General features: G+C 43.7%; 1 protein-coding gene across 2 annotated transcripts in view; it reads right to left on the reverse strand.

Moving 5' to 3' along the window:
• The window catches only part of LOC110090481 (killer cell lectin-like receptor subfamily F member 1), a 48,279-nt gene extending 37,573 nt beyond the window's left edge, over nt 1-10,706 (reverse strand). For both annotated transcript variants that reach the window (XR_013542728.1, XR_013542727.1), the window contains exons 1-4: nt 10,105-10,706; nt 8,214-8,406; nt 5,683-5,760; nt 3,158-3,345 (exon numbers count right to left, since the gene is read on the reverse strand). The gene's annotated coding sequence lies outside the window, so the exon portion shown is untranslated. The remainder of the gene's footprint in view (nt 1-3,157; nt 3,346-5,682; nt 5,761-8,213; nt 8,407-10,104) is intronic.
• Nucleotides 10,707-10,849: the final 143 nt, after the last annotated feature.

Genomic DNA, 10,849 nt, shown 5'->3' on the forward strand with positions numbered 1-10,849 from the left:
GCGATCACTTTTGTGATCGCAAAAACTCTGTTGCTAAGCGATTTCGTTGCTCAACGGAGTGATCGCTAAGCAAGGTACCACTGTATCTGTGTGTGATCTTTCAGTCCTCAGGATCTTGCGAGGCTCAATTATCCAATGCTATTGCAAATGCTCAGATAAGTATTAAGTCACTCATATATTTTTTTTCTTTGCAAAAGGAGGCCAGCATACACCATCAACCATACAGGTCTTCGATGCCAAGGTGTTAGCACAGATATATGGTGCACAGTGGTGTAGATACAGAAATTTTACTGCAATGGAGTCCACTCAAATGAAATTTCTGAGAACTATTCTTGGACTCCCGAGTTGTTTGCCAAATGTACTTTTATGATTAGAAACAGGCCAGATGTTGATAGAGTCTCGGGCATGGATACTTAAGTTAAATATTTGGTTAAAAATGTTCTTCACCCCTGTGGGGTTGGCTCCCTTAGTGCTAACTGATAAGTTTCAGTCCAGATAGGAAAGATCTATCGATGAGAAATTAAATAATTTGGGCCTCTTGAAAAGTGCTGTTTTGTTCATGGGCTATAAAAAGCAAAACAGGAACTACAACAGTGCATCACAGACAATGAGCTGCAACACCATGTCAGCATAGCTACAACCCATCCTGGCTTTGGAGATTATGGTCAGGCATTTTTACCTGCAAGTTCTTTGAATATTCTGACCTTCCAAAATATAGAAAAGCTTTTACATTAGCAAAATTCAACGTACGTCCTTCAGTCCTACTGTAAGGCAGATACAAGAACATTTCCTATGAAGAGTGCTTATGTCCTTGTGAAGCTGGTGTGGTGGAGACGGTTGGCCATGTTCTGTTGTATTGCTCCTTCTACAATGGTTTCTGTGACACTTTTATTCATCCATTTTTGCAAAGCATCCCTGGAAGAGATTATGAGTGCTATACGTGTTATCTGCTGGCAGACCAGTGTCCATCAGTAAAGATTAAAGTGGCCAGTTTCTGTGCAGCAGCACTAGTCTGCAGGCGAGAAATGGTGCCTTAATCCTCTAGATATATACATGTATGTATGTATGCATATATGGATATGTATGCATTGGGGGTGGGGTAATGCTCCTAACAATTTTTTATGGAATTTGTGTCCCTAAGAGTCTGTCACACATAATGTATATTATAGTTGTATTGATTCTGTTTATTCTTATGCAGTTGTTCTGTGTTATTCACATCTGATCTGTTGATCGTACAAATAAAATACAGTGGTGCCTCACATAGCGAGGTTAATCCGTTCCGGATTAACCTTCGCTATGCTGAAGCATCGTTGAACGGGGCAGGGATTTCAATTGGAACACATTAAACATGGTTTAATGCGTTCCAAATGAGCCAAATACTCACCGTTCAACGAAGCTTTCTAATGGCCGGCAGCCATTTTCGCGCCCTCACCTCGCTTAACGAGGGCGCGAAAACGCTGCGCGCGGCCATTCCGGGCTTCCGGCGGCCATTTTGGCTGCCGAACAGCTGATCGTCGGGGCTTCGTTTTGCGAAGATCGGTAAGCGAAACGCTTACCGGTCTTCGCAAAGCGAATTGTGCCCCATAAGAAAAACGTTAAGCGATCGCATTAGCGATCCGAAAAAACGGATCGCTATGCGATTTCGTCATTATGTGGTGCACTCGTTAAGCGAGGCACCACTGTAATAATAATGTGGTCGATATGGTGATCCAGGATTTTCTAAGTATAAAATACTCAGAAAGGGGTTACCATTCCTTCTTCTGATGGCGTTATGAGAGATCATCGAGCTGGCTCAAGGCCACATAAGCTGTCTCTTCTCCCAGGAGGCCCAGGGGGTCTATTCCATTGAACAGCCAGATTCAATGTGGTTTAGGAAGAGTATTTTCCATTTGGTAGCACAGAGGAAGGTAGTGGAAGTGCAATGCAGTAATCCCACTGGACATGTTCAGATTGCCTCTGTCACACCACTGAGCAACAGGATCTCAGGAGGCATCTGCCTGTTACTCTAGCACAGTGGTTCCCAACCTTGGGTAACCCAGGTGTTCTTGGACTTAAACTTCCAGAAGCCTTCACCACTAGCTGTGCTGCTCAGGGTTTCTGGGAGTTGCAGTCCAAGATCATCTGGGGACCCAAGGTTGAGAAGCACTGCTCTAGCAGATATGTTTACTTACTTTTGTACACATCTCCACACAGATACACCCACCTCTCCAACTGTACAGCGACCCATAGCCTTTAATAATAATAATAATATAATGTATTGTCATTGTAAGTATATACACAGTATACCCATACAACGAAATTCACTTTGTTTTTATGAATACGCTCCCTCAGTCTTTCTTGGCCCTCTGCATTTATTGAGCCCTTCTCAAGAATTTGGCTGAGCAAAATAATAGGCAGGAAATGCATCAAGCTTCCTAGATTAACCCTTAGAGAAGGGTCTTTTCCCTCTGACATTGTAGGCCAGCAGTGTTTCCAAGAGAGAACTCAGCTCAGTGTACTGCCCATGTGGAAGAACAGCAAGGAGGTCTAGCATGGGATGTAGCAATATTCCAAAAGAACCCTTGTCAGTCTTGAGAAGACACTTAGTATTAAGTTGCAAAGTATTATTCAAGAAGAGGGGAAAGAGCATACCTGTCCCATTTCTCTACGTGAAGGGTGGGCAAAGGATGACATATGTAGCCCTCAAGGCTGTTTGTGTGGGTCTTCCCTCCCAGAATCCCATGGATCATCTACTCATCCAAAAATACATGTTTTAATGCATTTCTATGGGCTTTTTTATTTCGCATTGCGACGTTTTCATGCATCAGCGATTTTTACGGAACGAATAAAAATCGCAATGCGAGGCACCACTGTACTATCCAATTTTTATGTGCTTGGCTTTTTCTGTTTGTATTTTTGACATTTAATGTAGGTCCCCCCTCCCCCCGAGAAGATTCCAGGAGCAGAAAATTAACCTCCAAAGCTACTGAAGCTGCCTACTCTGCCCTACATGGTCTCTCCCAAACATACTGTAACATTATGCTGAAAACCTTCAGCATTGATCACATTGTACAAAGGCTCTGTCCAGCTGTGATGGCCAGAGTTCCTGACTATGTTTCGATGACTGAGAACGTGATATAGGCTTGCCCCTGATTGCCACTGATGCCATTATACTCACCATATCTTCTTGAGAGTCAATGACAGCCAAGGAAGCATTTGACGCAGAACAGTTGTTCTTGCTGGACTCCCAATTGTTTTCTGTGTCTCCAAAATAATAACATCTCCTTCGATATCCAATCCAGCCATCTGGACAGCAGCTCACCGGAGCAACAGTAGATAGTGGCAGTGGTGCTTGAGTGCATCTCTCTAGTTATAAGATGGATTCAAAAGATGAGACACATTACTGTCTAAATCAGGGAGGCGCAACCAAAAGCCTTCGTTCTATGTCAACCTTTAAATTGAACTTGGTTCTGATTCCAAAAGCTGTTTACAAGTAATCAGTTCTGGCTTTTGTAAGAACAGTTTGCATCTTTTCTGGCTGCTCACTAGATGTGGGAGGAGAAAGAGAAGACCATAGCAGAAATGGGGGGGGAGAGATAAAGGGTGTGGATTTACCTCTCTTTAACTGTACTCCCAATCCAAATCTGTCTTAAACCCCATTCACTGCTGGAATGTGAATAATGACAGAACATCCCTTGTGCCATTAGCTTTTTCTATAGCAGCTCTCAGATTTCTTCAAAAATTCCTCAGACAAAATTCTGGGAGTCTGAGCTTACAGACACCTACGTTTTATTCATTTGGACAAGGGCCTTTCTCAGAGGTCTCAGGCCTTTACTGCAAAATAAGTTGTCATCATGCTTCACTGCTTTTGTAAGCTCTAAAGAGGTTTCCTTTGGAAGTACAAGGGGCTCACCCACACTTGCAGAATAGCCTGCAATTTGGATCGCTTTTCTTGCTGTTTAGTTTACGGCATCCACACGTGTTTTGAATTAGTAGGATCTTCATATTCTGGGAAGCGGGCCTGAGGATCTGGGATACCTGGGCCAGGGATATTCGTATTTGTTAATGAATACAAATATCCCATCTCTATTTGGAGCATTCCTAACTGTGTCATTCTGTGGATCTATGTGAACTGTTAGTTCGTACCTAAATACTGCTATGAGTAGTGTTATATGAAATGACACCCCGTGATGTAATTGGTGGGTTGTGCCATTGGAAGGTACCTGCTCTTTGGAGGTCCCAAAAATTAAGCTAGTCTGAATAGTGGGTTGAAAGGGAACCTTCAACCTACAACCAACAAGTGGTGCATGAAGATGTGTGTTAACTCAGGGGAGGCTAGGTGTGCAGTGAAAAAGCACCTGGGCGTAGGTGTGCATATACATTTTACCTTATTACCCTGTCTCTTAGATGCTGCAATTCCCTCTCTGTAGCTCCCTGCTGCAGCTTCACTGCAGGAGAAGTCTTGGAAGGAAGGACGCCCTACTGCTCTTCTATGGGTTTCCTGCATGTGAGGTGGCTTCCTTCTGAATGAAGAGACTTGCTGGGATTTTAAAGGCAGTGCATAGGTGTCATTTGGCCCTCGGTAGAGACTGGGGCACAGAGTACAGTGGTCCCCTGAAGTGAAGAGAGCTGGCGACGTTGTAAGCTAATCAGACCAGCAGCTCTAATCTCTCCTCCCACCCCCATGTAGCCCAGGTGCTGGTTTACGGCAGCTTTGCTCCAGCCCCTTCTGGCATCTTCTTCCTCATCAGTCATCATCAGCTGCAGAAAATGAGGGGGGAAAGCTTGCATGTTATTGCAACAATCGGGATTGACAGTGATTGAGGGGCCTCCTGCTCGCCATTACTCAACACCTGCCAAGAGGAAGCAGTTTTCTTCTGGGGAAGGCTGAGAGGCATGCAAGCGTGCAGCTGGGGCTTGACCTGGGAAGATATGGGGGAAGAGCAGCATGGCCCTTGGGCTGCTTCTCCCCCAGCTTTGTGGTCCTAGTAACCAATACACCTGGATAAAGGTGACAGAGAACCTTCCTCCTCTATTTTATGCTCATTTAATTTCTTAAATATTTTCCTATTGATGCAGTGGTATTCTAGGTAAACAAGATACATTGGTGTTATGATGTGTCCTACGTTAGGTAGATCCACTGCTGTTTTGCTATGTCACAAAGGAAAGTTGCTGTGGCCCACTGAATGATGGCTGATGGGAAAACACGAGGAGGAGAAAGGAAGATAAATGTAATTAGTTGACAAATTGGAGCAATCCAAAGACCTCTTTGGACAGTTGTTCTGGGTTTTTGGGGCTCTTTGGCCGTGTTCTGAAGGTTGTTCTTCCTAACGTTTCGCCAGTCTCTGTGGCCGGCATCTTCAGAGGACTGGAGTAGGAACTCTGTCCATGCTCTGTTCCTACTCCAGTCCTCTGAAGATGCTGGCCACAGAGACTGTTGAAACGTTAGGAAGAACAACCTTCAGAACACGGCCAAAGAGCCTGAAAAACCCACAGCAACCATTAGATCCTGGCCATGAAAGCCTTCGTGGATATCTCTTTGGACCCTTCTCATGGACGGAAAAAATGTCAATCATTGTGAACATTCTGGGAGCATCACGGGAGGATCAAAAAGCAAATAAGCAAGCAAAGAGCTAGTAGGATGGCCTACAATTAAACATACAGAAAACACAGCACAGTAGATCAATGCACCTCTTCACTCACCTGAGAACACAGTGACTACTATTAAAATGGCATTAAGTAGGATGCTTACACCTAAGATGTAGTAGAGATGCTGTGATCCTGTAAAGGGAAACAAATTATTAACCTATCAGAGTTCGGTATAGTTCTAGACAACTCTTACAGGAGTCCACAGAAGGCAAAAAAATGTGTCAAATTCACTTGTTGACAAGACTCTCTCAAGTTCTCTATGCCTACCGTTACCAATTTTCTACTAGCCCTATTTATTCTTCAGTGGCTCATTTCATATAACATTTTGTTTCCAGCACTAGCAACTCTGAGAAATCCAGAAGTGAGTAATGAAGGCAAGAGTGCCTCCTTCACCCATGATTTGTTCTCAGGATCTGGTGTTTGGAGAACATGGTGTCTTCATGGTTACTTAGATCAGTTTCAATTACATCTGCAAGCTACTCATTTGTGGTCGGTCACCTTCTACATGGTAACTATAAAATATCAGTAACTATCAAATAAATTTAAAATTGCATGCCTTGGTCTGTTCAGGTTGTTTGAAGCATCTTCTCGGCATAATCCCTTTCTCTTTCAGGACTATATATGCTGACACAAAAATACACTTGAGTTCTGACAATGTGTTGCTTATAATGTTACTGATACTCGGCTATACTCAGTAACATAGAGTGGAGGGGCAGCCCCCCAAAAACTTGGGTGAAGGGCACCCCTCTCCTGGTCCTTGAGCAGCCTCTGTTCAGGTAATAGTAATTACCTGTACAGAAATAAATCGTTTAGGGTCAGAAGATCTGAAGGATTAACTGCCCATCAGTAGTAGTTTTCATTAGGCACCCTTCTCTGCATTCAGTTGCCATGGGAAGGACATTTGATGATGATATGAGGCAGGGCTTTATCAGTGGTAGCCTTCAGATCGTGAGATTCTCTCCTAAGGAAAGTTCAATCACCCCTCTGTTGGTTTCTGGGTATGCAACCAAGATATTATTACCCCATCTTTTCTGACACTTTTCACAGATTATATATGTAAATAAAGTAACTATGGTTAAAGGACAGAAGGCTCAAAGGTTTAGCCATCCTTCCCAAGTCTCACCAATCCTTCCATCACCAACACCAAGTTCATGTTCAACATAACTTCAATGGGAACCTCCTTTACTCTAGGGCAGTGAAGGCAACCCTTTTTCGGCTCCAGTGCCCAAAATAAGGGGGTGGGGAAGAAACCAGTGGCTGCCGTGCCACCCGGAAGACCAGAACCAGAACAGGAAGTGGCAGTTTCAGGGGGAATCATGGGGACAGACAGGAAGTTAAAGGGGGAATCATGGGGATGGACAGGAAGTTAAAGGGGGAATCATGGGGACGGACAGGAAGTTAAGGGACCCAGAACAGGAAGAGAAGGGGAGAATCCCAGCTGCAGCCACTTCAAAATGTTAGTTTCCACAAGGGTGGGTGGCTTACTCGCGTGCCAGAAGAAAGGGCTTCACGTGCCAGATGTGGCATGCGTGCCATAGGTTCGCCATCACTGCTAGGGGCTCCTTGCATAATTAAAAACATCCTAAAAGCCTCTAAGTCATGCACAAGGCTTACAGTGTGTAGACATGCCCTCTCCATCCAGTTCAGAACAACATGGAATTTACGGGAGATGAGTGTTGTGAAGAGGGGGCTGAATGTGCAATTCCACTGCACCCCTTAAGCCTAAACATGGGTATAATGAATGAATACGGCCTTTTCATGATGTGGAAGACTTTTTTTTCAGCTTTAACTATTTTTATTTGTCCTACTGGACAGGTAAAAAAAACCCTTGAATATCAATGAATTGGGTTTCTGACTTCAGAGCCAAAGGTGGGGAGTTCAGCCCCCCACTGTTGCAGCCGAGAACAGCCAGCCTGTGTAGCCTTGGCTAAGCTGCACCGTTATGGGATGCCTCCAGAAGAAGGAAATGGTAAGCCACTGCTTACTATCTACCTAGAAACCCTGAAAAGGGTCACCATAACATGATAGCACTTTTCAAATACTTGAAAGGTAATCATACAGAAGAGAGGCAGGATCTGTTCTCAATCAGAGTGCAGGGCATGCAAAAATGGGCTCAAACTACAGGAAACCAGATTTAAGCTGAATATCTGAAAAAAAAACTTCTTAACTGTTAGAGCACTATGACAATGGAACCAATTGCCTTGGAAGGTTATCAGTGCTCCAATGCTAGAGGCATTCAAGAGAAAATTGGACAATCATCTGTCAGATCATCTGCTTTATTTTGGATTTCTGCATTGAACATAGAGTTGGACTTTATAGCCTTAAAGGCCCCTTCCAACATGATTCTATGTCAGAACTGACATGATCACACACACTTCTTATTATTAGATAAGATATATGAGTCTTTTTCTGAACTGGACTAACAAGCAAATTCATTCATTTGCTTCATTAAGATGTGAAAGATGTCTGTCACAGCCCATAATTTTTCTGTCTTATGCCTATTGCATTCTATGTGCCCCAGACTTAGGTTGATAGAACTGATCTTAAAGAGGAGCAAGGTTCTGCCTACATTAAATACAGCTTACCATGTGGACAACACTTTGGACTTTGTCTCATTCCATTTCCTTCGATGATCTTTTCCATGCTTCCATTAACATCTTCTTTACTTTCCTCAATTTCTTCGACATTTCCACTATCCCTCCCGTTATATTCAGCTTGTGGATTCACAGGAAGATATTCCTCTTCGCCTCCAAAGGGGCCCATCTTTTCTTCCTCAGCCTGAAAGAGACATACCTCAGCCATTCAATGAATGCTAGTCAGGCACCTTCTTTACTCTGGCGGCACCTTACACAATTGAAAATTTTGTGAAAGCATCATAATGAAGTGTCCTGTCCTGTCCAGCTATACAGAATTCTGGGCTTCAGAGAAAATTATGGTTGTGATCACCAGGAAATAAATAATTTTTTAAATGCCATTGAAGGTGTGATTACACAGAGTTGAAAAATATTAATGGATCAGCTAAAATGGCACTCAAGAAATTGGGTTTCCCTAGGGGAATTCACTGTACCTGACCACACAGGAACTGGCAGCGAGAAGGGAGGAATTGGACAACTAGCCTTGTTTGCAGCTTGTTAAGGTAGGTCTGGTGTGGCTGTTCAGATTTGCAGGAGTTACAGTTACAGCAGAGCTATCTTAACAAGCTGCAAACAAGGCTTTGGTAGCTTAATCCCCTCTCTCCACTGATTCCTCACTTGTCCTTTTTCCCCTTGGTTGACTCACTGAAAATTCCACCCAGCTTTTCTGGAATACATAGTTTTTGGCAGACAGCACGCAATATATCAGTTGAATTATAAGCAATATACCAGCAGAGTTTGGTAGAAAGCTCAGCATACCATTTCATACATATGTGTTTCTTAAAATAAATTATTCTACATCTTTTTCTTCGGTATTACATGCAAAGATTCTCTCTCAAATAGAAGGCAAATCTATGCAAACTGGGTTATCTGACTTGGTTTACCTGATCCAGTAGCTAAAACCACTTCTAGTCTTGACAGAACTCTTCTAATGAAGAAGTTGTGGCTAAAGGTTTGAGGAATATTCACTAAATTCACCCTCATGGATTTAAGTTGTTTTGATACATTTATTTGTGGAGGAGACAGGGTGGGGAAGTGGGGCACTACCTCTGAATGGGCTCCCACTGGAGAAGGTAAGTTGGGAATTGCTGAACACCTCTTCATCCAAAGGATGAATCGGCATGAACCTGTGCAGATCTCTAGCCACTAACGTATGAAGTATTCTAGCAGTTCATGCTAAAATAATTGTGTCAGTATTAAGAGGTCCCTCGAATCTGTGTTTCTTCTCTTCTGCCCTTTTTTCTTTTTGTTACAGATTTTTAAAGAGTGCTGATTTATCAAAAGGTTTTATCTGCATGAATTCCTGTCTAAGTACCAACATGCCAGAGTTCTAGTCGCAAGCTTCCCAGAAGCACTGGGCTGGCTAATGCTGGAAATGGATCACTGAGAGAGTGTGACCACATGGGGAAATACATCACATTTTGGACTGCTTGTAGAGCAATCCAGTGCAGCCTATTTCCTGACATACCATGCACAGGGAAAGGTGCTCCAGCCAAACCCTCATTTGTGCCCAAGCTGGGCTCTTTTGACCCAGCTGTAGGGTTTCTGCTTTTGGGAGCTGGGCTGGAGGAACTCCCTAGCAGATGGGAGGACCACTTTGAAGGAGATTACTCCCATTAAAGCGACTTTTTCTGGTGCAATTGGATGCATACCTTTTCAACTGTCTGAATGCGCCCACAGATGGCATGGCTCCCTCCCCATGCATGATTTTGCCTTGTCTTGCAGGAAGACGACCCTCCTCTCCTCTGAGAAGCAGAGTTTGTCCTTTATACCTTTGCCTCCCTGTGGCTGGCTTTTACCCCTGTCTTGAGGAAAAGGTTGCACTTGCCCAAAGTTTGCTTACCTGCTTTTTGAATGAATCTGTCTTTTGAATGAAAGACTGTCTTGTCCGACTTCTTTGATAAGGAAAAGTGGGATGGGAGGTGTCGAATGCACCCATGCAGTGCACACACAGGTAGAGAGGACCGGTTTAACCACCAACTCAGCTGCTTCCGCTGTTTCTATTTGCTGAAGTTACACATGTGACAACAAGCCTTTCTTCAACAAACCAGGAACTGGTTAAAAGAAAGAGAGAGCTATTTGTAACAGACCTTACGGAAGTGAGGCTGGAAGGATATTTTAAACTTGAATCGTGTTTATTTTTCCTTTAACCCTTTTACGCCCACAAGATACCCAGAACAAATGCTACCCGGGATTGGGAAATTCAGATCTGGGCTGGGTTGTCTTCTTTTCTCTCACACACACACACACACACACACACACACACACACACACACACACACACACACACACACACACACACACACACACACACACACACACACACACACACACACACACACACACACACACACACACACACACACACACACACACACACACACACACACACACACACACACACACACACACACACACACCCTGCCTGAAAAATGCATTGCCCAGATTGGGCTTTTTAAAAAAGACAAATAAAGAACCCACAGACATCATTTCTCAGTCTCATCTTCTTTATCTCTTCAAGAAGTCTTGCTTCTTTACAACTCTGGCTAATGGGCTGCTTCCCTCCCCACTCCACTGGGTTTTATTTT

Source organism: Pogona vitticeps, chromosome 2 (genome assembly GCF_051106095.1).
Source record: "Pogona vitticeps strain Pit_001003342236 chromosome 2, PviZW2.1, whole genome shotgun sequence".
Classification (NCBI taxonomy): Eukaryota; Metazoa; Chordata; class Lepidosauria; order Squamata; family Agamidae; genus Pogona; species Pogona vitticeps.